Genomic DNA, 15,625 nt, shown 5'->3' on the forward strand with positions numbered 1-15,625 from the left:
TCATTAGTATTTTATATCAATTGTGCATGCCCAGGTTCTGGATAATGGACAATGCCCTCAATATTTCCCAGTCATCAGGGGAGTGTCCTTCCTCCCATATTTTTTAGCATGATGTTTCAGCCATTTTATCAAATGCCTTCCCTGATGATGAACATGGCTTCAAGGTCAGCTACTGCACTGATGGCAAATTCTTCAATTTGAAAAGGCTGCAAGCTAAGACCAAAGTAGAGGGAGTATTGGTGCATGATCTTCTGTTTGCACATGATTGTGCACTCAATGCAGCCTCTGAACCTGTGATGCAACAAAGTATGGTTCAATTCTCTGCTACCTGTGCTACTTTTAGTCTAACAATTAACAGCAAGAAAACACAGGTACTCCATCAGCCAGCACCACACCATCCATCTGTGGAACCACTGATTATAGCAAATGGAGAAGTTTTGAGTACAGTAGACAAATTTATTTACCTTGGCAGTGCACTTTCTAGGGAGGTACACATGGACAATGAAGTTGACTGTCACATTGCAAGAGCTATCTCAGTATTTGGGAGGCACTGAAAGAAAATGTGGGAGAGAAGATATATTAGATTGACCATTAAACTGAAGGTCCACAGAGCCATTGTGCTGACCTCTTTGCTACATGCTTATGAAACCTAGACTATCTACCAGCACCATGTCTGGAAACTGAATCGTTTTTATTTAAATTGTCTTAGGAAGAATCTGAAGATCACCTGGCAGGAGAAGTTACCAGACACTGAAGTCCTTTCTTGAGTTAAACTGTCTAGCATTCCAACATTACTACAGGGTGTGCAACTACAATGGGCTGATCATGTTGTTAGAATGCCAAAAGTATGCTTGTCAAAAAGATAATTCTATGTAGAACTTATGGAAGACAAGCACTCACAAGGGGAGTCAGAAGAAGTGATACCAGAACATCCTGAAGGTCTCTCTTAAGAACTTTAGAATTGATTTTTAAGCAAGGGAGACACCTGCATGGGACTGCCCAGTATGGCTTGCCCTCATCAGTGAGGGTGCTGTGTTCTATGAGAAGGGCAAAATTGAAGCAGTTCAAAGGAAACACGACATACATAAGTTTAGAGTGCCCATCTGGGGTGTTCACATGGTCTATTTATGCCTGATCTGTGGTAGAGTATTCCGAGTTTGTATGGTTCTGATCAGTCACAAGGGGACATGCTGTAATTTGTCTCAAACACAATGCTGTCATTTTGGTCTTCTTTGATAATGAAGGACAAGAACTAAACTGAACTGAACTGCTTCCTAGACCTGCTACTAGAGCTATAGCATGTGTACTCCAGAGAGTCCCACCTCTGATGTCACAGACCTCTCCTTCTGACCTTCTCATTTGTCTTGGGCTGGAAAAATACCTTACCCCAGTCTTTTGTTGGTTCTGGTGCTCCAGAAATTAATGTGATACTTTATTTTAAAGGGAAACATTGACATATTCAGTTGAGTTGCTGCCTCTATTCTGTCATCTTTCCAATCATCCAAGAATCATCAAATATGATGCTTTTTTTCCAGCATTCCTAATCCTTCCTGACTTCTCTGTAGCCTTTGAAATTGATAACTTCCTTTTCCTTCATACTCTCCCTCTTTAGATTTTCATGGTCCTGCTTTTTCTTGGTCTTCCTGCTACTCATCAGATTGCTTTTTTCTTATTTTCCATTGCTGGGTCTGATCTAGTGATCTAAGGGTTGGATCACTAATTATGAGTGTCCTCCAAAGTTTTGTGTTAGACCCCTTTACTTTTTCTATGCTATCTTGCTTAATATTCTCATTAGGTGCATTGTATTTAATTATTATCTCTATTCAAAAGATTTTTCACAATACTGAGTTAATTAAATGGAGATAGTAACTTGAAAACATATCCCCAAAATCACTTAATTGTGCAGATCCTTTGAACCAACAATACCCTTCCTTACTATAGAGAGACATGCCTGTCTGCAATCTTTCCTATTGTATGATTCTAGAGACAAACTAACCAATTTTTCCCAAGCTCATTTACTTCAAGTTCTAAAATTAATCTTCAGATTTTCCTTCTTCTCCCTCCCCATTTCTATTCAAGTGACATCTAGTCCTAGTCTCTTCTGAGTTCTAGTCTCATATTAGTCAGTTAATGAGGGTCAACAAACATTCATTAATCATTTATTACATACATACATACATACATACATACATCTATTCATACTGACATGCATTCACAAATATACACATACATATTGTGCCAAGGCTAGAGATACCAAAAAAAGACAAAGACATGATCTCTCTCTTCAATGAGCTCTGAACCTGCAAATAAAAATGCATGGTATATAAATATCTCATATATACTTATACATATTCATATATATAATATATATATATTTTATATATATATAGTATAACCTGACTGCACACATGGAATATAATACTATATATACACATCTTTGTGCACATACATGCACATAAATATGAAGAATTGTAAGAGGTGAAAATGAGGAAGAAAAGTATTACAGATATGACAAGTCAGTAGTCATGAAAAGACATAATATCTAATGTTTCCAAAATTCTATTCAAATATTGACTTCTTTAATGTTTATTTTTCCATTATATTATTGTTTCAAAGAGGCCCAATAAATCCCCCAAAATTATTGTTACTTTTCCATTTCTTTCTCAAGTGCAATGTTTTCCATTAAGCATTTAAATTGAGTCATTTATGAATATATATTTATTATTGATATTATTTCATATTCTGTTGCTTTTAAACACAATATAGTTTCTTTTAACTGTGTTTATTTTGTTATTTCCTTGTTTGAGATCATGATTGCCATGATTTTATTTTAGATTAACATAAAGCATAATAGATTCTATTTCAGTCCTACCCCTTAATTCTATATTAATCTTTATGTTTTAAGTATCCTGCTCTATAAATGCATTCTGCTATTCTCTGCCACTTTTTAAGTTCATCCTATTTATATTCATAGTTATGATAGTTCATTGTAGTTTTCCTTTCATCATATCCTATTATAATATTTTTATTTTCCCTGCTCCCCTTTTCTCCTTTTACAAAGAAAAATGAAGTTGTAAAAGAAAAGTATTGGTATAGTTATCTATAATTGGTTTGGCCTGATACTAATCTTTTCCCCTTGTTTCCTTATGAAATTCAGATCCAAGATGCTGAGTTTTATGCTTTCTTTTTCTTTATCTTTTCTTCTTCCTCCTTTCTTTCCTTTTTTCTCCCTCCTTTCATTCCTTCTTTCTTTCCTTCTTTTTTCCTCTCCCTTTTTCTTTTTCCTTCTCTTTTTCTTTCTTCTTCCTTTCTCTGTCCCTCCTTTCCTTCTTTCCTTTCTTTTTTCTTTATTTCTTTCATTTTTATCTCCCATTTACAAACTAAAATTTTTAGTTGAAATTTGTTTTTCTTGTGACTATTCCCTCCTCAATTTTAATATCTTGTAAATCCTTCTTTTTCCCATTCCTATTCCCATCAATTTTCAATATAATTCTACATTAAATGCAGTATCTATGTGTTTGTGTGTGCATTAGTGTGTATGTGTGTATTCGTATTCAATCTTCTTTCTCTTAGTTCAGAAAAGAGGGAAATTCATGTGACATATTTTCTTCCACCCTTCCCTATATTATATATTCTATATATTTTTATATATTCTTCTGGTATACCCTAATTTTGAAGAATAGTAAATTCTTCTCTCTATCATATTTCTTTAGTTATTCTTCCACCATCTCCCCTTATTTTTCTCTTGTAAATAAAATACAAAAGAATCAACTCATGCTTTGAGTTTGTCTTCTTTGTTCCCTGTTTGACTTTTGAAGACTATAGAGTATTAACAAGACAATGATCTCGTTTGACCTTACTATAGTATTTTAGAATTTGAGAGTTGGAAGAGATTTCAGCAACCATCTAATATGTTTTACATGAAAAGAGGTCTTACCATAACACATACTACAAATGATCAAACAGCATCTGTTTGAATACCTCTAAGCAAGGGAGACTCATGACCTCTTAAGACAGCTCATTTTGGCCTCTAATTATTAGGAATTTAAGGAAGGGCACAAAACTCAAACTGGCCTTATCACTTTCTATCCATTGTTCCTGGGTCTGCCTTCTATGACTAACCAGGACAAATTTCTCCTCCATATGGCATCCCTTCAATTCCTTGAAGATAGCTAAAATCTTTACCCTAAATTTCTCTTCTCCAGATGAGAAACATGTAGTTTCTTCAACCAAACCTCATGTGCCATGAATTCCTGACTCTTCACTGTCCTGGTTGCTCTCCTCTAAGTACTTTCTGGTTTATCATTGTTGTTTTTAACTGGTGGTACTTGGTTCAGTGATGTTAGTCACTGAAGTTCAGGGATGTTAGAACATTACTATAGCTAGAAGTGGTTTCCCCTCTTAATGCAACCCAAGATCCTATTAGAAATTTTTGGTTGTCATGGCTTGCTAGTGAATCATGTTGAGCCTGCTGTTCACCAAAACCCTCCCATCCTTTTCAGAACAATTGTAATCTCTACATAAATTTCTTATTTTATTCTTGTGAAATTGAATTCTTTTGTACTCAATTATGAAACTTTGCAAAATATCAGATTGATCCCAATATTCTAACTGGTCAAAATCATTTTTGGATCTTGACTCTGCAGACCATTGGGTCAAATTTGATGAGTATGTCATTAATGCTTTTATCCACAACCCTGCTAAAAGTTTTTAAGTAGACTAAGATCTAGCATGAATCTTGGAGGTATTGCATAGGAGACTTTTTACCATTTTGACACTGGACAATTAGCCTTTGAATAGATACCCAATCAGTTCTGAATCTACAAACTTATAATATCATCTAATTCATTCCTCTCCATTGTTTCCACAAGAAGAATGTGAACCACTTCATTAAAACCTTTCCTAAAATCTAGATTATAATATTTTCATGGCCACCTCCTCATCTACTAGTTAAGTGATGTTGACATAAAAGGTAATGTTCACAAACCATCTCTTTAATGATCCATTTTAGAAATTTCCTAGGTATTTGGGTCAAGTTCCTTGGCCAATAGTTTGCAGACTTTGTTCTCTCCTCTTATCCCAACAAACCTTTATTTTTCTTTGAAAAGCATGGATATTTCCCCTATCCATAATCTTGTGGTATTTCTCTTCTTTTCCAAGATTTTTCAAATTTCATTTGATAGGGGATTAACAATCATATCTGTCAATTCTTTCAGAGCCTGAGGTTATAATCCATTTTAATCATGTGAACAGAATTTTCTAAGAACAAATACATATTTTCTTATTTTCATCTTATTTACTTTGAAAATTAGTCTTTTATTAATCATTTTTGTTCTCTTAACTCCACTGTGTTCAGTATCTTTTGGGGAGAAAACAGAATCACATTAAAAACTGTAAAGTTTGAGTCAAATTTATAAAAAAAATCATTCCTCAATTGACAAATGATCAAAGATATGTGGAGGCAATTTATAATGAGGAAATCAAAGCTATCCATAGTCATATGAAAAATTGCTCTAAATCATTACTTTTTAGATAAATGCAAATTAAAGCATCTCCAAGGTACCACCTCACACTTCTCAGACTGGTCAATATGACCAGAAAGGACAATGATCAATGTTAGAAGGGATGTGGGAAATCTGGGACACTAATGCATTGTTGGTGGAACAACAATGGTGGAGAACAATTTGGAATTATACTCAAAGGGCAATAAAAATGTGCAAACCCTTTGATCCAGAAATACCACTACTGGGTCTATACCCTGAGGAAATCATGAAAAAGAGTAAAAATATCACTTGTACAAAAATATTCATAGCAGCTCTATTAGTGTTAGCAAAGAAATGGAAATTGAGTGAACTTCCATCAATTGGGGAATGGCTGAACAAACTGTGGCATATGTATGTTATAGAACACTACTGTTCTATTAGAAACCATGGGGGGATGGGAATTCAGAGAAGAATGGAGGGATTTTCATGAACTGATGCTGAGTAAGATGAGCAGTACAGAAGAACACTGTAAATCCTAACAGCAACATGGGGTTGATGATCAACCTTAATGGACTTGCTAATTTCTTAAGTGCAGCAATCAGGGACAATTTTGGGGTATCTGTGATGGAGAATACCATCTGTATCCTGAGAAAGAATTGTGGAGTTTGAACAAAGACCAAAGATTTTACCTTTAATTTTTAAAAGAAAGGTATCTTATTATGAATTTTTTGCTATTCTTATATTTTATTTTCTCCTTAAGGACATGATTTCTCTTTAAACACATTCAATTTTGATCAGTGTATAGCATGGAAACAATGTAAAGACAACCGACTGCCTTCTGTGGGGGGTAGGAGAGAGGGAAGCGAGATTTGGGAAAAAATTGTGAAATTCAAAACTAAATAAACAATTTTTTTTTGAAATTGAAAAGTTCTGTCAGTTAGCAAAAGTCATATTCCATTTTTTTGATTCATTTTCCCTCCCCAATATATCAAAAACGTTAATTCACAATGAGTTAGTTGATCATTATTTAGCCCCTTCAAATTTCTTAAACTTTTCTCCTTAGGCAATTACCTGCTGGAGGACCATACTCTCATTTCTTGTCCTTTAGAGTAGTACAACCCAGATCGTATTGGTTTCAGCATTGTCTCTTAGAGGGAGCTCTTCTTCATTTCTATTAGGGAAGGTAGATCTTCCTAGAAACTTCCATGTCAGCAGCTTAACTTAGACTGTTACTGAAAGTTTCAAAGACTGTATTACTTCTGGACCAGCAAGTTCTAAATGAATACTATTCCTGCTACACACTGCCTCTGCTGCTGTTACTATTGCCATTCCCCTTCCTCCTTTTCTATTCCTACTCCAACTAATACTACTAACTATAATAGCTTTAAAATTTTCAAAGAACTTTGTGTATGGCATCACATAGAACAAAGAGACTAATTCCCATAGTACAGAGGTAATGACAAATCTTGAAGCATGGTATAACCATTAAGAAGACTACCTACCCTTTGGGGACCTGTATGAGAAATTGCATCCACAGGACAGTACTTATTTCTATGACCTATACTGATAGCATTTTGTAATTTTGCTTCCTTGCTTCCTGATCCATCTTATAGAGAACAAGATATCTCAATATATGAAACACTGAACAAATGCCCTGAGTGAAATATTAACTTGCTTATAGCCTTATAAATAATTTAATATAAAGTTTAAGGATTAGTAAGGGAGAGTTTAGAATCAAAACAAGAAATTCAGGTTATAAGCAATTTAATGGTATCTTTATCTTTTTATTTGATGTCTCCCTCATTTCTAAGAGTAGAAAATGAATGTTTCCATTGCCAAGATCATGAGGGAAGGTTTTCATATGTGTGATATGAGTAGTACATTTATAGGATTAGCCATGGGGTTATCCAGATTTGCTATGCCCTCAGTCCTTCTCTACCTCCTCTACTTCCTCATTTAACTATAAAGTTTAAAGATCCCAAAGAATAAATTTTGGATTGAAAAGAACTCATAATAACTTGACTTCCTACCAATAGTGCCCTAGAGTTTCTAAAATGTCTATCAGTGAACCTGTCCACCAACAAGTGTTTATCAAATGCTTATTGTGTCCTAGTCATGGTATTACCAGTGAGAAATATAAAGAAATGGTTACAGAATGCAAACAGGAGTTTTTCCCAATCTAATGAGAAAAACAACAAGGAAAAACTGTATAATTCAATATATAGTTCAATGGGAAATAATCTCAAAGAAAAGGCACTTAGAACTTGGGGACAGAGGAGAGAGGGTGATGGGGGGTCTACTGCAAAAGGAGCCAGATAAGGCAGGAAGAGGAAAGGATGAGGAAGAAAAGTCCAGGAATGAGGGACAGTCAGTGAAAATACATAGTCATGAGTGTCCTATATGAGAAACAATAAGGAAACAAATGTCTCTAGATCATAGATTATATGGAGCAAAAAAACCTAGTTGGAAATGTCCAAAACACAATTGATGATATTAGAATAGTAGTAGAGAAGTTAGGACTGTATAAAGAGATCTGAGAATTATCTGCATAAAGATTGAAACTGATGAAATTACTAAGGAAGATGTATAGAGGAAGAAGCAAAGAGGACCCAGAACAGATCATTGAAGGATATCCAGTTAGTAGATGTGACCTAAAGGATTTAGCAAAGAGGAGTGCTCAGAGACATAGAAGGACAATCAGGATAAGAAAATTCCATGAAATCCTAAAGAAGAGATGGTATCCAAAAGAAGATGGTGAGAAATAGTGTCAACAGCTATAGAAAAGCAAGAAGGATGAGAGTGAGAAACGGCCATTAAAATATCATTGGTAATTTTAGAGAGAAAAGTTTTAATTGAATGATGAGATCAAAAGCCTGACCATAGAGGGTTTAGAGAGGGTGAGTGAAGTTAACATGAGGGTACAGATTGTAGACAGTTTTCTTAATAAGGTTAGTCATGAAAGAGAAAAAAGATAAAGGATTCCAGGTAATAGTTGTAGTTTGACTATGACCACTTCATATGATGCCTGTTTCCTTCCAGTAGTAAATTCTATTCAGTAGTCCTCAATTTATAGGACATAGTTAAGATATATATGCTTGTTAAATGTTGACTACACATGCCGACCCTTCAACTCCTTAGCAATGAAAAAGGTAAGAAGGGGTAATGGTCATTAGTGTAATGCATTGGGAATAGAAAGGAGCAATTATAAGGGTCATGATATCCAACTCATTACTGTCCAAGGATCCCCTCTAACAATACTCAGTAAGTACATTCAGATTTTGCTTGAATATATCTTCTGAGGAGGGCACTTCCCACTTCTTGATGCTGCCCAATGTAATTGTGGATGTTGCTAATTGTTAGGCATCTTTCTCTACATTGAACCTAAATCTGTTTCTCAATATTTTCTACCTATTGTTTCTCTTTTTGCCCCGTTCAACAAAATAAGATAAATCTAATCCTAATGGATACAGATATTACCAAAAAAGCAAAATGACCTCCTACTCTGTTCATATTAATTTATTCATTCATAAATATTTCTAAAGTACCTACTATGTATAAGGCACCATACTCCTGAAAAATCCAGGAAAGTCATATGATTGTGTACAAGGAAAAGGAAAAAGAAACACTCATCTTTTCAAACCTCTTTTTTTGCTCACATAACAAATCTTTCAAAGATTTGAATGTCATGAGCCTAACCACGATTTAAAAGTCACATCTAAATACTTACTTGTAAGTAAACTTTTACTTTTGATTGCAGCATTTTATATAAAATGGGGCAATCAAAAGTAAAAGTATATATATATATATATATATATATATGTATATATATATTAATTCACCATGAATTCTTCAGAGGTCTTAAAGCAATGACACGAAATGTTAAAAGAAAGATCTATAGTGATGATATATGATTCTGGGTAGAAGATGTATATTAGAGTCAGAATGGAAGGATAAAGTTGAAAGATGAGTGTTTACATTTTTGGAAGCTGATGAAAGCTATGATAGAATTAGAATCTATACTCAAAGGTATCTACACATAAAGGATATTATCTGCAGGAGAGTATAGAGTTGAAATAAATCACTCTACTTGAACTAAAGTTCATTTTTTAGGACTAAATATAAACAAGTTATAGCAAAAATTATATTAAACACATCAACAGAGATGTGACCTCAGTTCCACCCACAAAAGCTCAATTTAATATTTGAAGACAGGATCTTTTTGGTATTTGACTCATATGTTAGATGGTAAAAAGCTAAATTCCAGTGGGGCAACAGGGAATCCTAGTGACAAGTGCTGTGGGTCTCTCCTGCATCATGGTATTTATAATTAACTGGCATTTAACTTTCAATAATGATTTTATTAAATTTGAGGTGCCAGCCCTTCACTTGTGACATTTAATTTATTTTTCACTTTTCTTTCCTACTTAGTGATTTAAATGATCCTTAAAGGCAGATTGGTTCTTGTCTGTTATCTAAGAAGATCAAAATGACGTCATTATGTTTGAGACAAATTACAATGTGTTCGACTGTGGCTAGTCAGACCAATATGATTTTGGAATGTTCTATCTCAGATTGGGCACAAATAGTCCATGTGAACACCTGGGATGGGTATTATAAACCTATGGATGTCATGATTCCTTTGAGCTGCTTCAATTCTGCCCTCCTTATAGAGTACAACTCCCTCACTGATGAAGGTTTGCCAAACTGGGTGGTACTGTGCCAGTGTCTTCCATGCTGTACAATCAATTCTCAAGGTCTTCAATGAAATCTTCAGAGTGGCTCAGTATCACTCCTTCTGACCCCACCCTCCACCCCTGTGAGCACTTGCCCTCTTGTGAGTTCTCCATAAAACAGTTTTGTTTTGTTTTTTGACAATCATAGGTCTGACATCCTAGCAACATGACCATCCCATCGTAGTGCACTCTCTGTAGTAATGCTGGAATGCCAGGCAGATTAGCTAGAGAAAGGACCTCAGTGTCTGGTATCTTCTTCTGCCAGGTGATCTTCAGAATCTTCCTAAGACAATTTAATTGGAAATGATTGAGTTTCCAGACATGGTGCTGGTAGACTGTCCAGGTTTCACAGACATATAGCTTATATAACCACATAACCACTTAACCTATGCTTTTACAAAGGGATTTTCCTTCAAAGATATAATTCATCTAAATTCTCATTTTGAAAATTTGATATTATATAAAGAATTCTGAAAGAAATCCCCATTCCAAAAGTCACCTATTGCTAACTTTAGTGTACAAGTACTATGCTCTTTCTTGACTCTTGCCCCTTGGCTCAGTGCTCCAAAACCTTCCCCCTGCCAAAAAAAACCCAACAAAAAACCCAAACCCAAATCTATTCTAAAAAAATAACAAAACAAAATCTTACAAATAAAATGAGAGAAAGAGAGGGTTTGGGTGACTGTCACCAATACACCTAGAGAGGAAAGCTCAGTCTTCTCTACCCACTTAACAACGTGTCCTACTTTCCTAACACTTCCAACCAGGTCCCTCATAATTGACTGGTCCTGCAGATCCTTGAACTATGTGTCAGGTCCCTCCCTCTGTTGCCGTATAGTCTCCCTTTTCCCTTCTTCTCTTCCCCACTTAAGTGAACAAATTCTCAAAAAGGAAAAATTGCTTTATATAAACATCAGTGGAACCTAAGATAAAGAGATAAATTTGTGTAATCAGAAGAAACATAAACATTTTTTCTACCACTTGGGAGCATAAGCATTCTTATACCACCCTAGTCTCTGTGAAGGGGGATGGGGAGTGGAAATAGCATTAGGCTTTTTGTTTAACTCATTTCCCTCTTAACGTTAGTCTGTCTTAATTCAAAGTTTGAATCACCAGAGCCCCAAGATTCATGCCCTTGAGTGTCTCATCTTCTGGATTGGCTATAATATTTGCCTCAGTTTCTGGACTTAGTTACCTATTGCTCCGGCTCTCATACTTGTATAGAGATTCCCTCTCTGCAACTAGAGTAGAAAAGAATGAACAGAAAAAAAAAAAAAACCTTCCCACACTTGTTTCTTGGATTTACATAGTCTACAGGAGGAGAAGGAAGAAGTAGTTTTACCATATATTTTTAGGGGGAATCACCTTCATGCTCAGATCTCCTACCATTTTAAAGACATTTTTTAAAGACACAAAGTTCGGTTACAAAGTCAATGGAAAAAGACTGCTCCCAACTGTATAGCAGTCCATTTGAAATGCCCATATTTGCTCCAGGTCTCTAATCTCCTGTGAGCATTCACTCGGATTTTTCCATGTTGGTGGTGCTATCTTAGTGTGTGTAAGCATGGCCTCAAACCACTTTATTTCAGAAAAATGAAATGGAACAATACCTAAGGGAAGACTTCAAAAAAGCACAGGCCATCTTTCATAAAGAGTCTTACTCCAAATGAGTCAACATGTTGAGACAATTTTAGCATCTCCTCCTTTCCTAGACTTCTGTCACTTAAGAGTCTCTTAGAGACTATTGCAAAAAGAAATGGCATCCTTCTTCCAATTCACATTCCTTCAAGTATTAGAAAGTAATCTGATATATTTCCTAATTACTTTGTTATTCTGGTACCCATTGTCTGGTACCCATATTACAGTTTACTAAAATTCAAGTATAAGACCAGAACTGAGGAATAACTTGATGGTTTCCAAAGTGCTTTCCACGCAAAAATGAGTTGACTTTTCCAGGATAAATCAGCAATCATATCAGCAGTTGGATTTGAACTCAACTATTCTTTCCTATACGGCCAGGATAAGAAGCAGAGTGACTATCAACTCCTTTATTCTGGATGCCATGTTTCTATTGGCGAGCTAAGGTTGCTTTAGTTACTATTTAGCTAGCTGCTAGTTCATGCCTTCACTAATATTTACTGCAATGAACATCTGTAGAGTTTTTGTAACAAGACACTATAACCATCATGCAGGAGAGCTAATTCATTTTGGCAGGTTTTTGCAAATATGTCTCAGACTTTTAAAAAATTTTTTAAAAAGATATTTTCTAAATTGGAGGTCAGGACCCTCCAAGAAGAAGAAATAACATGTATCTGAATCAAATGCATGTGAGGATGGAAAATGCAGAGATGTTTATTTTGATTGTGTTTTCTTTCATGTGATATTTATCTTGATATTATAATGCACTATTCATCTTTTCCTTAGGGAATCTGCAAGTCTGCAGAGATAATTGAGAAAATGTAAAACCAACAAGAAAATAAAATAGTCAGACTATTTATTTATTTTATATTCATGTTGAATAGCAGGTCGGGCAGTCTGAAGACCTATGCCAAGAAAGGAGGCTTCTTGCAGAGGAAGATGGGTCTGTTTAGTAATTGTCAGGGCTGGTGAGGGGGTGGGGAAGAGCAGACAGGAAGAGAGGGAGGAATAGGCTGATTGAGAGCAAGATACAGTTAGGCAGAAATCAAGTGTTTAACAAGTTAATCTTTGCTAATGCTATGAATAGTGCTATGAATAATAATAATTATCTTCTATATTATATATATATATATAATTTTTGTATAGACCAAAGTAGTTTTAAGTTTGTTTTTTATTTTTGGCAATGGGGTTAACTGACTTACCCAAAGTCACACAGCTAGGCAATTATTAAGTGTCTGAGGCTGGGTTTGAACTCAGGTCCTCCTGACTTCAGGGCTGGTGCTCTATCCACTGTGCCACCTAGTCACCCCTTTCAAAGTACTTTTAAAATATATATTTTTTTATTTTATCTCCATGATACATAATCCTCTGAGATAAGCAGGTTGTTATCTCCATTTTACGGATTGAAAAAAAATTAGTTTGAGAAAGATTAAGATTGAGACAAAAACTAAACAGTCCCTGCTTTTAAGGACCTTGCATTCTACAAGAAAAAGCATATGCACAAGTAAGTCAATGAAAAATATATGCAAACTAGTATAGAAACACAGAGATCAGTGAAGCACCAGTGAGAATCATTAGTAACCCAGCCTGTTATTGAGACAATGGGTAAAGTAATGTGGTCAGAAGGCTTGTATATAGGCCAGCAGAAGAGAAAGTGAGAAAAGTAGGTTGGGAAAGATTGAATTATTTGTTCAGTCCTTCCTTACACTTACAAATAAACCCCAGATTTACTAACTGTTGTTTTTCCTATCACACCCCAGTCCTTTGGTTACCAGATTAAACTACTTCTTGGTTTCATGTTTGGTGGGTAGAAGCATCAGATTCAGAGATCAAATGAAAAACACATTGCAAACTTTAAATTATTTATATAAATGCTGTTATAATTATTTTATTTGCTTCTTAATTTATGGAATAAAATAAACATTTCCATAACATAGTATAATAAAGCCAGAAATTATGTTAAGGGCCATCAGATCTAATCCTCTTATTTTACAAAGGAGAAACTTTAGAAAGCTCTAATTGTTTGGTGGTTTTTCCTTACAGAAAGTCTAAATTTTTCTCTTTGCACTTCCTACCTAATCCTCCCTATTCTCTCTTCTGGAGTCAAAGAGTTCAAGTTGAATTTTCTTTCCTCATGACTTGTGTAATCTCAGACAGTCAAATGATCTCTCTGGACCTTGTTTTCCTTTTCTGTAAATTGAAGGGATTGAATTAGATGGTCCTCAGCAGCTTAGCTTCATCCCTGAATAAACCATCCTTAGCTTCTCAAGAAGGGCCAGAGTCCCTTCCTTTTCTATTGCATGATCTGTTAGACATTATTGACTTTTGTGATGAATCTGAGGGAGTTTTTCACCTACTCTGTGTCACTCACTCCCTGAAGTTATTTAATAATCTAGGTGCTGTAGGAGTGGGAGAAACATGGACATTTGGAGATGACAAATGGGGCCTCTAGCAAACACTCTCACCTTGAATGCCAGGGGTATGAGTGGGAGGTTGCCTTGCTATTTCTACTTGATCAATATATCATCAGAGGAATGTCTGGGTTATTCTGAGGTATTGCCTCTCAGAGATGAGCTCACAGGGAAGTTAGGCCAAGATTTGATTCAGTCTCTTGCAATATTAATGGCAACATGTTTCCTGTGATTGGTACCAATTTGATTCTGTTGACTACAGGATGCATTTCAAATTCCTTAGGCAGACTTTTGAGCATATCTATAATCCCACCCCAACCTACTTTTCTCAAGTTCTCTTCTGCTGACCCTCAAAAGCCTTCTAATCACACTTCTCCATTCATTGTCTCAGTAACGGGACAGGGTTACTAAAGATTCCCACCAATGCATCTCTGATCATTGTGTTTCTATGCTAATCTGTAAATATTTTTCATTGGATTATTTGTGCAAATGCTGTTTCTTTCTAGTAGAATGTAAGGTCCCTAAAATAGGGAATATTTAATTTTTTATTTGTATCTCTATGACTTAGTAGGGTGCCTTGAACATAATAAATGCTTAATAAATGCATGTTAAATTGAATTAAACAAATATCTGTACCAATAATACCAACCACTCCTCTTCTATTCTTCCTCCTCTCTGAAGGCTTCCCTGTCTGCCCAGGCTCAGGGATTTCTCCCTCCTCTAAACACTGTATTAATTGTTTCACTTGTTTGGCTTTTCCCACAACCTATCTGGTTTATATTCCTTGTTATATGTTACTTTTTTATTACTGTGCCAGTTGATACATGGAGAAATTTATCTCTATGGTACAGGTAGGACATTGCAATTTCTTACAGTGTACAGAAGACACATAATCAAGATGCATTTGTATCTAGTCCATCATTGTTTGGGGGGTAAGTTGGTTATAAAAGGTAGGAGAGATAGAAATTTTCTAATTTTCCTGACTGTTGTGAAACTAAGGGTCTGAGATCAGATAGGTACTTGTCTTTTGGTTGGCCTTGTTCAAGGACTGGGGTAAAAGAAGGCAAAACAGAGAGATTAGATGTTCCTGACCTTTTATGTTTGAAATGAAGACTTATTCTAAAGTGGTTTCACTCAGGTTAAGAATTTACAAATTATTGTCCTCCTTGCTCTTTGGTCTCAATGTTATATACTCCTGTATTCAAAATTTTTTAACTTTAAATCATTTTTATCTTTGGTAAATCATTTTTCTCCGGACCTCAGCTTCCTCATCTGTAAAATGACTAGGTTGAACTAAATGACTTCCCCAAGATCTATGATATTATGATTCCAACTCACTCAATCTCCTTTGGTTTCTGTT

This window comes from Macrotis lagotis, chromosome X (genome assembly GCF_037893015.1).
Source record: "Macrotis lagotis isolate mMagLag1 chromosome X, bilby.v1.9.chrom.fasta, whole genome shotgun sequence".
Taxonomy (NCBI): Eukaryota; Metazoa; Chordata; class Mammalia; order Peramelemorphia; family Peramelidae; genus Macrotis; species Macrotis lagotis.